Below are 10911 nucleotides of genomic sequence, written 5' to 3' on the forward strand. Positions count from 1 at the left end.
CACTTCCTGTGTACTTCAACTGAGCAATGCTTTCGTGTGAGTTCACAGAGAAGAAACTGCACTTGGACTTAGTAAACTCCTTATTTTTTCTTATTCAGCCCTGACTAGGACTTTTCAGTAGAAGTGTATTTAATTCCTATTTCTAAGTCTCTGACAGTTACAAGGATAAGAAGTGCCACAATTCATTAAGATTTCAAAATGTTATCCAAAGGAAGTAATCACTAGAAAAAAAAAGTGCACGTTTTAATCAGTGACAGTTCTCATAGTTCTTGCCAAGAATGAGCACAATGAAGGGTTTTGTGACTTCACATCAAATCATAAAACAAAAGAAAACCTTTCATGTATCAAAAAGAACTATCATCAATTCACCAATTATGAGTTTGAAGATGGAGAGTAAACGTTCTTCAATTAGTTTCGTATTATGGTTGTGGTTCAGAAGTAAATGAAGTAGGAAATTGAGCACAAGTAAACTTTGATTAGAAGAAAACTGGATTTGACCCTATTTTCTCATCTACTTTGGAAATGAAAATTTCAGATTCCTTAACAGGAAGTGAGAAAATGTGCAAGGATTTTTATTCTCCAAAACAACATTTTGTTTCTGGGCATGCTGATATGGAAGAACCTGCAGTATCCTTTACAACTGTATACATAGAACTGGAGATATTCATTATGTTGCATTCTAATTTCTTCCAAAGGTAAGAAATGTATCATATTTGGGATGTTAGCTTGGTCTCTAAGCTGTACAAAGCCCCTTATCTCCTTGTCAGCAGATTAAATATTTGCACTGGAGGAACAGACCTTGCTGGTAAATCAGAGCATGTTCATTCACATTTTTCAGCCCTCTGGTGCTGTCTCAACTGTTTTGAAGGATTACCATTTGCATGGATTCTTTTCCTCACAGAGAATATTACCCAAATACAGCTCCAGGAAGGGAATTTACCAGCAACCTTCTGATCTAGAAAACAGAAAAGCCTGTACTGTACAAAAGCCCTTCCTACTGATACAGTGCAGGGAAAAGAATCAGTACCATTACCTGTCAGTGGACTTTTCAGATGACAATGACAAAGATGTGTGTAAGAAAAGTTTATGGCAGAATTACTAAAAATCCTCTCCATTGAGCCAGTTTTTCTCTCCAGAAGTTACCTGCATTTTCTTGCCAGCTGCTAAAAGAAGAGAGCAACACTGCAGGCAAAGGCTGTAGAATAACACTGTAAATGCTCCTACCAATAACACTCTGTGGCAAGTCCCTGTGATGCTGCCTTTCTGTGGAGCTCTGAAGGGTCACCAGGATATGCACAGAATGCCTCTCAAATTTGCCATGAACATCCTGGATGCTCTGCTGATTTGCTGCTTGTGAAAGGTGTCTACTGCAATGCCACCTGACAAAAAGTCTTTTTGATTAGATGTTCAAATCGAGCAACTAAAAATAAAGGCATGTGACATATGGTACTTTTTTCTGTCATTTTGAAAAGAAATTGAGAATTTACACTTCTTTATATAGACATATATCATGTACTTTTTTAAATACATCACCAACAACTTAATTTAAATTAGACTTTCTATACATTTTTCGAAACCATTATTAGTAAAATAGTCAGAAATAACACCTGGAAGATGAGCTTTACTGGTTAGAGGGTTAAGGGAGAGTTGAATTGCTCCCTTTGCGAAATAACAGCCTTGGTTCTCTAAAAACACAGATTGCTGTTTGCTACTAATGGGTGCCTTGTGCAGCATTACAGCAAATTGCTTTCCTTGATGGCATAAACTGAATACACAGAAAACATGAACACTGAGTTAAAATGTTAGCACATCAAAAGGCACTAAAGGAAAATAACTGTTTTGCAGAGAAAGACTTTGCATGACCATAATTGATCTGTTTTAGTGATCAATTTAGTTTCTCTTTCAGTGAACTTGTATCATTTAGAACAAGAAGCAGAACCAGATTTTCTCTGGCCATGCTGATTGCACAGTCATTCTGTAGCAGAGCAAAATGGATGGGGACTGGGACTAAACGACAGTGGCAGGAATAAATTAACCTCTGGCCATGGGGCTGCAGGCCCCAGTGTGATCCCCAATGGAATTCTAGACAGCTCCAGCCCTTGCCTCTGCTTGCACTCCAGGTACAACATCTGCTCTCAGCAACAGGGCTATCAGACTGTTTTGGTTACACCTGGCTTAGCTTGCACTGTACTGCACTAGGAGGTCCTGCAGAGGTGATGCAAGAGGAGAATATTTACCAGGAGATGATCTCAGACCAACTAGTTGGACTCTTTCCATAGAACAAGTGTGGCAGGAGGGCCCACCCCAATGAGACCTAAAACCCACTCAGAGAATGCAAACAGTTCAAGCTCTCCTGCAAGCTCTCTGTGAGTTACTGGTGGCACCAGTGCTGGGTGCTGGGTTTGGTGTTGAATTATGCTAAAACCAGCCCAGTTCCCCAAACTTCAAACACACATCCTGCTTTTTGAAGCTGGATGTGACAGATAAGCTGGTAGTTGGCCTGTAAATTTGTGACTAGCACTCAATCACTTTATAGTATAAAAGTCCAGTCCACTTTCACACAGTCAGGTTCTTCTATCACAACCCTTCTTGGGTTGTATGTGTGAGATTCAACCTTCAAGGTTACTCCTCAAGGTTGAGAGAAAGAGATCTCCCCATGAGTGTTGGTGTGGGTGAGTTACATCAAATCTCTACTTAATAATTATTTTTGCAACCTTTAATATAATTGCTTCAATAAGTGTTTCAAAATAGTGCACTATCCTTATACTATACTACTAGTAGTTTTAGCATTTATAGTGTGTAGTAAATAGTTCTGATTAATACCTTTTGTCTGATCATTTGTAATAATAAATGATTCATTTTATATAAATATTCTCATTTTGCCTGCCAATCATTAAAACCTGCTGGACAAAAATGGTTCAATCACACCTCTGTAATTCCTTAAATGTAAACCACTGACACAATCTGAGGCTAAGACTGGATTCAGCTGCACCCCGACTCCTCTCTGAGAAGGAGTTTAGAAATCAAGTCCTTTCTGCACCTTGTGACTCAACAGCAGGGCTTTTCTTCAATAAATTTTGTCTCAGCCTTCCACTCACACCCACACCAAGAAGTTAACACAAAGGATTTGCAGACCATATTTTAGTATAGTAGTTTAAACCTGTCAATGTTCCATTGACACAATACAAGGCAATGGAAATTCTGGCCCTTGAGCTCAGACTTGAGTTTACAGGTTTTCATAACTTGCTTTTTCACAAGGATAAATCTCTATAATCTGTTGATATAGTTTGTGTTTGTCTTTTGTTTCAAATAAGAAAGTCAATCCTTCACAAAGAAGAAAAAAAATTTGTTTGGTTTATTGTAGATCTCAATATCAACAAACTATCAGCAAAGCTGTGCATGAAAACACCATAATAACTTCTCACATCTGGGGTTTTATTTATAAAGTATATGACAGAACTCTGTAGCTGTCCTAGTGCAGATAATTTAAATAAAATGAGACCCAGAGCATATTAGGAATCTTCCAGTAGTTGTCTTTAATGTGTAATGTCTTTAATGTCTTTAATGGCCCTCTATGAAGTCACTTGAAGCCACAGAAGAATTTGCAGTATCTTCTCTGAGGAAAAATGCTTTAATTTAGTGATATTTGGGTTTGAGGAGAACATATTTATGAGAACATATTTTTCTTCTATACTATCATCTTCAGCAAAAAAAAAAATTCCTCAAAAGTCTGGTCTACACTGCAAAGGCTTATTGCCAGAGACCTCCTTTTGTCATTAAAACTGTAAACACAAACCTGGTGTAAGCCAGGAAAGCCCAGTTTTTGTCTTGTCCAAATCAAATCTACTTTCCCAAACAACAAAATTCTCTCAGCCAACGGTTACCAAAAATACTGCTGACAAAATAACACTGTCTCCATGTTATTTTATAAATGCTTCCAGCTTCTATTTGCAGTCAGAGTCAGTCTTCCAAGTCCCACCTCAGAGAAGCCCTTCAAACAATTCCACCACTAGTTTCTAATGCATTGAATAGAACAACAGTCATCAGCTGTCATGACATAGTTCACATAAAAAATCAGAAAGCATTTTCATTACAGTAACTTTGGAACTAACTTGAAAGTTTCGAGCAGTGGGTGGCACCTCTTCCAGTTACAAAACCATCTAAAGAGCCTGGATTTTGTCAGCAAAGCAGCCAAGAACATAGAACATAATAACATTCTAACATACAAGATCTGTTATATTAGGGTTTGGGCCTAGTGCAGCCCTTTGACTCATAAAGAAATATCACAAAGGAATTAGGTCTTGTTGGCAACTTGGTGCCAAGGAACTGCTCCCATGCCAGTGCCCACCTGCAAATATCTACACTGAAGTACTGCTTAACCAAAATTGAGGAGATTCACCATCTTTCTTTGAAAGGCTGGAGTTAAAAGGTATCAGTGAAAATTGAAAAAAACGTATTTCCCTCAGTAGAGGACATTTCAAACTATCTTTTAGAAACGTGTGGTAAGCATTCTTTCCCAGCTGGATTTACTACAGAAACAGTTTCGGGATTTTCACATCCAGACATCAGTCAGAGACCACAAAATAGATATTAACAGAATCAAGGCGCCATCGAGTGGCGAATCATGTAATCACACTGTCCCCTTCACCTCCTCGAATCAAAAAATAGCAGCACTACTGTAATTACTACATTACTACAAGTAAATTAAATAAAATCCTCATAATGTCTTTTTAAGACAACGTGCACACTCTAAACTGCATCACAACTTTCCAAGTGCTTTTACTTTTAGGGGATGAAATTCCAACCACATACTGACTACATATTACTAAAATTCATCAGTTAAATTCGGATAGCCACCTAAAAATAGTACATATCCATTTTTGATAGAATAATTCATAAAGTTTATAAAACTATGTGTAGGTGACAGGTGATAGTTATCACCACTTGGAGGGAGGGGGGACATTGATTATATCACAGAATGGCAGCATTTGCAAGAAAAGCATCAGAGGAGTTGAACCAGAAACCTCCAGGATTAAAATCATACAATTTTTTAGCCTAAACCAAGACTGTATATTGATCCTCACTCATCATCAGTTTATATACTATATCACTGAGAGTGAGCTTGTGCAGAAGATCTGAACTCTGTAAATCCCAGGTCAGGTTCCATTTATGTAATATACTGACAAAGGCCTGAAAAAGAGACATTCAAACCTAAAAGCATTAATTGCTGCAGTCTGAGTTTGAAAATTCAAACACTGGTCACAGATGGTTGTGATAACTTGCAGCCTTCAGACTAGATGAAGAGGGTACATACCACACACCATTATAATTGAGTTATATATATGACTGGATCTCTGAAAAAAATAATGATTCAGGGGCTACTAGAAATGGGAAAACAAAAGAAACAACTATTGTATAGGACTTGTATATATAAATGTATTGTTACATTTGCCTCTGGCAATATGTTATTTATGTGTGATCATTATAAAAGAGCAGGGATAAAATTTAATATAGCTTTCATCACTGCCTGCTCTCCTACATGAACAACTTGTCACTGTGTTGTTGGGAAGAAAAGGCTTCCGATACAAAGCCATACATTTGGTGTTACAGCAATGCCATAACATCCTGTGATTGTTGATTGTCTGAACATGATGCAAACTGATAAACCACGTAACTATGCAGCTCAAATCACAAATACACAGTGGTCTTAACTTTCCTTAAAAAAAAAACCCACCTTACATATACTGAAAACAAATTAAAAATAAAATAATAGAATGTTTCAAAAAGTCCCAAACCTATTGACAGAGCCACTTTCCATTTGACATGCATATCTTGAGAGAAGAGCACTGGATTACAGTCACATTTGGGGTTTCTAAAAGCTTCTCCTGACACCTTGTGTAAATTAGCCTGACTTGAAATAAAAACTCAGTAGCAGGGGTTTAGTTTTCTGCGCTATCACACCACAAGTCTGACCCACATTTGAGCCCTGGTGAAACAACTGCTATCAAATTATAAACCAACCTTCCACCTTGGCTACGTGTCCACAGTGCTGTTCTTAAAGTACCTTTTATTACCACTTTGTAGCCGGATAAAAAAATAACTCTATGTCAATTTTTTCTAACATTAATAGGAAACAAACTCAGTATTTTCAGTTTTCTCAAGTGCTGGCCACCCACACTATTCAATAAACATTTTTTGCAAGCTTATGGGAAACCTCATGCTGAATCCAAGAATGCTCCAACTCTGTGGTCAGCAATGATAAGGTAATAATATGTAACAGCAATTAGAAGTGAAATTCATAGAATCTTTTTGTCCTGAAATCAATATCATTATAGAAACTTTTAAGTAGCTGTTGGACTGATACTCCTCAGATAAGAAGAAATAATTTTATAGGTTTTCTAGTTCATGTTATCTCAAAATTATATTCAAGGATTCTTGCTGAATCAGACCTTAGAAACAGTCTGACATGTTTAAAGATGAGCAGAAAAAATAGACTAAGTTTACCTGAAGCCTCAAAACTCAGTAAAAGAACATTAACACCAACATTCAGCCAGATTGAAAGGCATTGTAAATCTGATAAAGACAGACATTATAAGCTCCAAACTTGGAATACTTGGGAGGATATATTCTGCTGCCTTCTGAACCACTTCTGTGCTTTCAAGGCCTGGCCTTTTGTCACTGATCTTAATGGAAGTGGAATTGTGCCAAAATTGAGACTGTGGCCTCCAGGAAATAAAACACGAAGCAGCAAGTGTTCATAAATCAGAAGCACTAACAGGTCAATCAAGATCATTGCTGGTAAGTGATTTCATGAATGACATAAAGACAGCATTTGTCTAATGAATTAAGTGTACCCAAAGAAGATGTAGCACATGAGGTCAAGAAGTGGAGTCTTTATATTACGTACAACACTTTGTTTTCTCTCACTGACAACCTTCTTTTTTATCAGAGTTCCCTGTTTATGGACATCTCTCTCTTCATTATTATTAGCATGTGGGTGCCACTTAGGAGTGTGCTACCATGATTAATACTTTAAATTAAGTCCATATCAGATCCTGCTAAAAAATATTGTTGATTATCCTGGTGCTGATTTTGTGCTCCCTTAAAATTACTAAATTGCTCCTTTAAAAATGACCAAACCCTTCTATTGAAACTTGAAAATACAAGGTAAAATAGGCCCCTTGTTCAGATGGAGACATTCAGCACCAATAAATTCAAACCCACATGGCTGAAGTTTGGCAGAACTGTGGGTTGAGAAGGCAGGCCTGTAATGGAAGTGTCAGGTGATATTATTTTAGATGACATCAAATATAAAACTTCCAAACCCTTCTTTACTTACTGCAGTATCTAGTTTCCCTGTATGCACCACATATATGATTGCATTTGAAGGAACAACCATTTTTTGAAACTATCAGTTTATGCACCATCAGGCTGCTGCTGACAGGTTGCAGGTTTTGGAGAGGATGGGATTATATATTTTCATATATGAACTCTACACTTTTGACAGTTCTCATTTCTTTCCTGGCATTTTAATTCCTCATTATCCCAGTGAGTTTAATGCTCTGTATCTGTGTCAGGATTGTATCCAAGGGTAGTGTGTTTGCAAGAGGGTGAAAAGGGACAGGCTGGGCATCTCAGACTGAGAGAGACAAACTGGGCATCTCAGACTGAGAGAGACAAACTGCATTCCACCACACTGCTGTGTCCCTGCTCTACAACCAAGTGAAATGCTATCATTTCAAGGGAGGCTTTAATGCAGATTTACAATGGGGTTTGTCTCACAGCTCTGACACCTACATGTTAATAACACCTTTTCTTTAATCCCACTGTGTTCCATCAATCTTTACTATCTTCCAAGTTAAGGCTGCAATGAGTTTTGCTTCAGCTCACTGCACTGCAAGTATTAACTCCTGGCAATCACCAGCACAGCACATTGATTTTGCAGATGAAATGAACACTTTACAATACTGCAGAGTTGACCTAAATACGTAAGTGCCTCTGTTTATTATAAAATAAAGGATCTTAGGAGAATAAAATACAATAATTCAGGTTACAGAACACTTAGGGAATTAAAAAGCCACCCATCATACTACCTCAGTCAGCCAAGCTCCAAGGCACTGGCAAACCCAAAGTGAAAGGCAGTGATTCTGCTACAGAACCCCAGAAAGAAAACCAGCAGTGGCTGAAGTGTGGAGAAACAAAGAATTTACATAACAGAGGTGGTGTCCTGGGTAGAACAATCAAGGCAAAGAAATACTGGACCCTCAGGACTGAGCTACCTCCTGCAGCCAGCAGCAGCACACACTATAATAATTATACTAGGTGTGGATCTTCCTAACAGCATTTCATAGATTTTTGCCTGAATATGAATTTTCAGACGTATGGGATGAGCCACATAGATATGGTTCTTACTTCCAGACCTCCAGTCTCCACCTGAGAGAAAAAGAGAGTGGACTGGTGTTTTATTGTTAAAACACCAGTTAAAATTCATCTGCTATGCTGAGGATAAATTACAGGTGCTTGTGACTTGTATCCCAAACTGCTTTAATCTTTTTCTTTGAAAGAATGACGTTGTACAATTTTTTTATTTTAAAATGCTCTGTCCTGTTTCCAAAAAAACTTTTTATATTGCCACGCAAATTCAAAACCTGCCAATAATTTCATGGCCTAAAGGATCTAAGCTGAAATCTCAGACAAATAAGGTTGAGTGGATTGGCTCTCCTGAGGAGCAAAAACCCTGTAAAGAAGAAATTACCAGTACACTGAAACAGTACCAGCATTGCTTCCTCCTTCCCACTGTTGTATTGCTTGTGGCAAACCCTTTTGAGCTGCTGTATTTCTGACTAAATCACCAACACTAAAAATGGGCAGAATTCCCCTCTTACAGAACTTCAGTAATTTTTTTGCTTTCCAAAATTTAATGTGTCAGAATGCAACTGCTTCAACTACCAGCACTTACCTGGTCAGTTGTTTAGAACATCATTTTTTTCCCGATTTTGGGGTTTTTTTGGTAATAAAAAAGATCCTTTTTAATGCTTCATATTGAGAACTTCAAGAGATTTAAAAGTAGCTTTGCACCTACAGGAAAGGTGTCCTGCAAAATCCTACTAGCAGTTCCTTTATTATGCACTTACATACACACAAATATCCACACTTTTTAGGAATGCTGGTTGTGTTTCTAACAAGAAGACAGTTGAAGAATGGTACCAGACACTGCATTCTGTACAGCTTTATTCTGGTTTCTTAAGGAAACAAGGCCTATGGCTGCACTCTAATGATCTGTGGCCATCTCAGCATTTGCCCTTCAGCATTCTCTCTCTCCCCTTTTCCTGCCTGTGGTCTTAAAGTTATCAAGCAGCCATGGGAGACAGACAAACCAAGTTTGTGCCCTTCCTCCAAGGTAAAGCAAATGCCAGATTTTTTCCAGGCCTGGGAGGAAAGAGCCAAATGCCCAGCACACTTGTGTTGTTCCAGGTAAGATCTGCCAAGGAAGCAGAGGGATGAAAGGGGCAATGAGGGACTTCAAGGCAATGCCTACAAGAAACAAAGTTTTCTTTCTCTTCCGGAGTAAAACATTGTCTTGGGGGGTTTTTTACCTGAAAAATATCTTTCAGTAAAGAGGCATAAGAAAAGCTGTTGGGTCACACAAAAGAACCTGAAGTAGAGATTTTGTTCTCATTTAATCCCTGTAGTGAAAGTCTTCTTAGAGACACCCCATGGTTCCAGCTATTATGTATATAACCCTTGGTGAAACAGTGGCCAGTACAGGATACACTGGAAAGAACGTGAGAGGAAAACAAATACATAATATATTTCCTCTGTGTATTCATTCAATTCCCAGAGTGGATCATGGTTTTGACTCAGAACTGGTACCCAGTTGGTCCCTTTGCATGTAACAGCTGTGAGGGATATTTCTTATTTTTAATTTCATTGGGTTTCTTTCATTTCTTCTCTCCTACTGTAAGGTCAGCCTTGGCTTATACCCTGTGCCTTTTTTTCTCCCTTTAGTTTTTCTATTATTACAACTTTCCAGGAGAAGCTAACAGCAAAATAATTTCTTCCTTTCCCTGCTGTTATTTTCTTGACTAAGATCTATACCTATATATTTCACTTACCTTTCTGATTATCTTTGATTCAATACTCTCATCTCTCTCTGGATAGGATCTCATTGAGTTTTTAAAGGAAAAATATACAGTGTGTGCCCTATATCCCCCACTACCTACCTTCTCTAATATGGTATCTTTCCTCTACATCTCTTCTTTCATTGTTAGACCTCAGCTGCCTAAAAACCATGAAATAGACTCAAAAGTCATAAATTGTACTCAGACCATTACTTTTAAGCGAGATTTTCCAGATTCTGCATCCTGAAATTCTGTACTCAAACATTTTCAGTGTTATTCTGCAATCATTACTCCAATGAATTCAAAGTAAAAAGCAAGCCTTAAGGAAAGCTGAAAGTCTAAACTCACCATAACAGTATTGTGCCCCTTCTCTTGCTTCAGGCGTTTCTCTTCTCACTTTTCATCAGCCTTGTGGTTTTTCGAATTTTAATTATCTATCTTTTCTGTCTTTGCCCTCTTGGTGTGAAAATAACAAGCATTGCAGTAACGTCTCTGTCTCTCTCCTTTTTGTTTGTTTATGTCCCTCAGACTGAAATCACTCCAGGTCAGTGTAATCCTTCTTGCTGTGCTGTGGGATCGAACACACAGGGCTCCTAATCCCAGGGGAACATTTGTTTTCGAAAGGAGAATTTTCTTTAACTGAATTCCAATGAATATAAATATGCTCCATGTTATCCCTCTCCTTTACACAACGAAAGGAGGGGTTGTAATTTTTAACTGGAGGTGGAACTTCAACCTGGCAGCAATGCTGGGAGAGAAATTCCCTTGTGCTTTGGTGCTTCCCAAACCC

This window comes from Pseudopipra pipra, chromosome 10 (genome assembly GCF_036250125.1).
Source record: "Pseudopipra pipra isolate bDixPip1 chromosome 10, bDixPip1.hap1, whole genome shotgun sequence".
Lineage (NCBI taxonomy): Eukaryota > Metazoa > Chordata > Aves > Passeriformes > Pipridae > Pseudopipra > Pseudopipra pipra.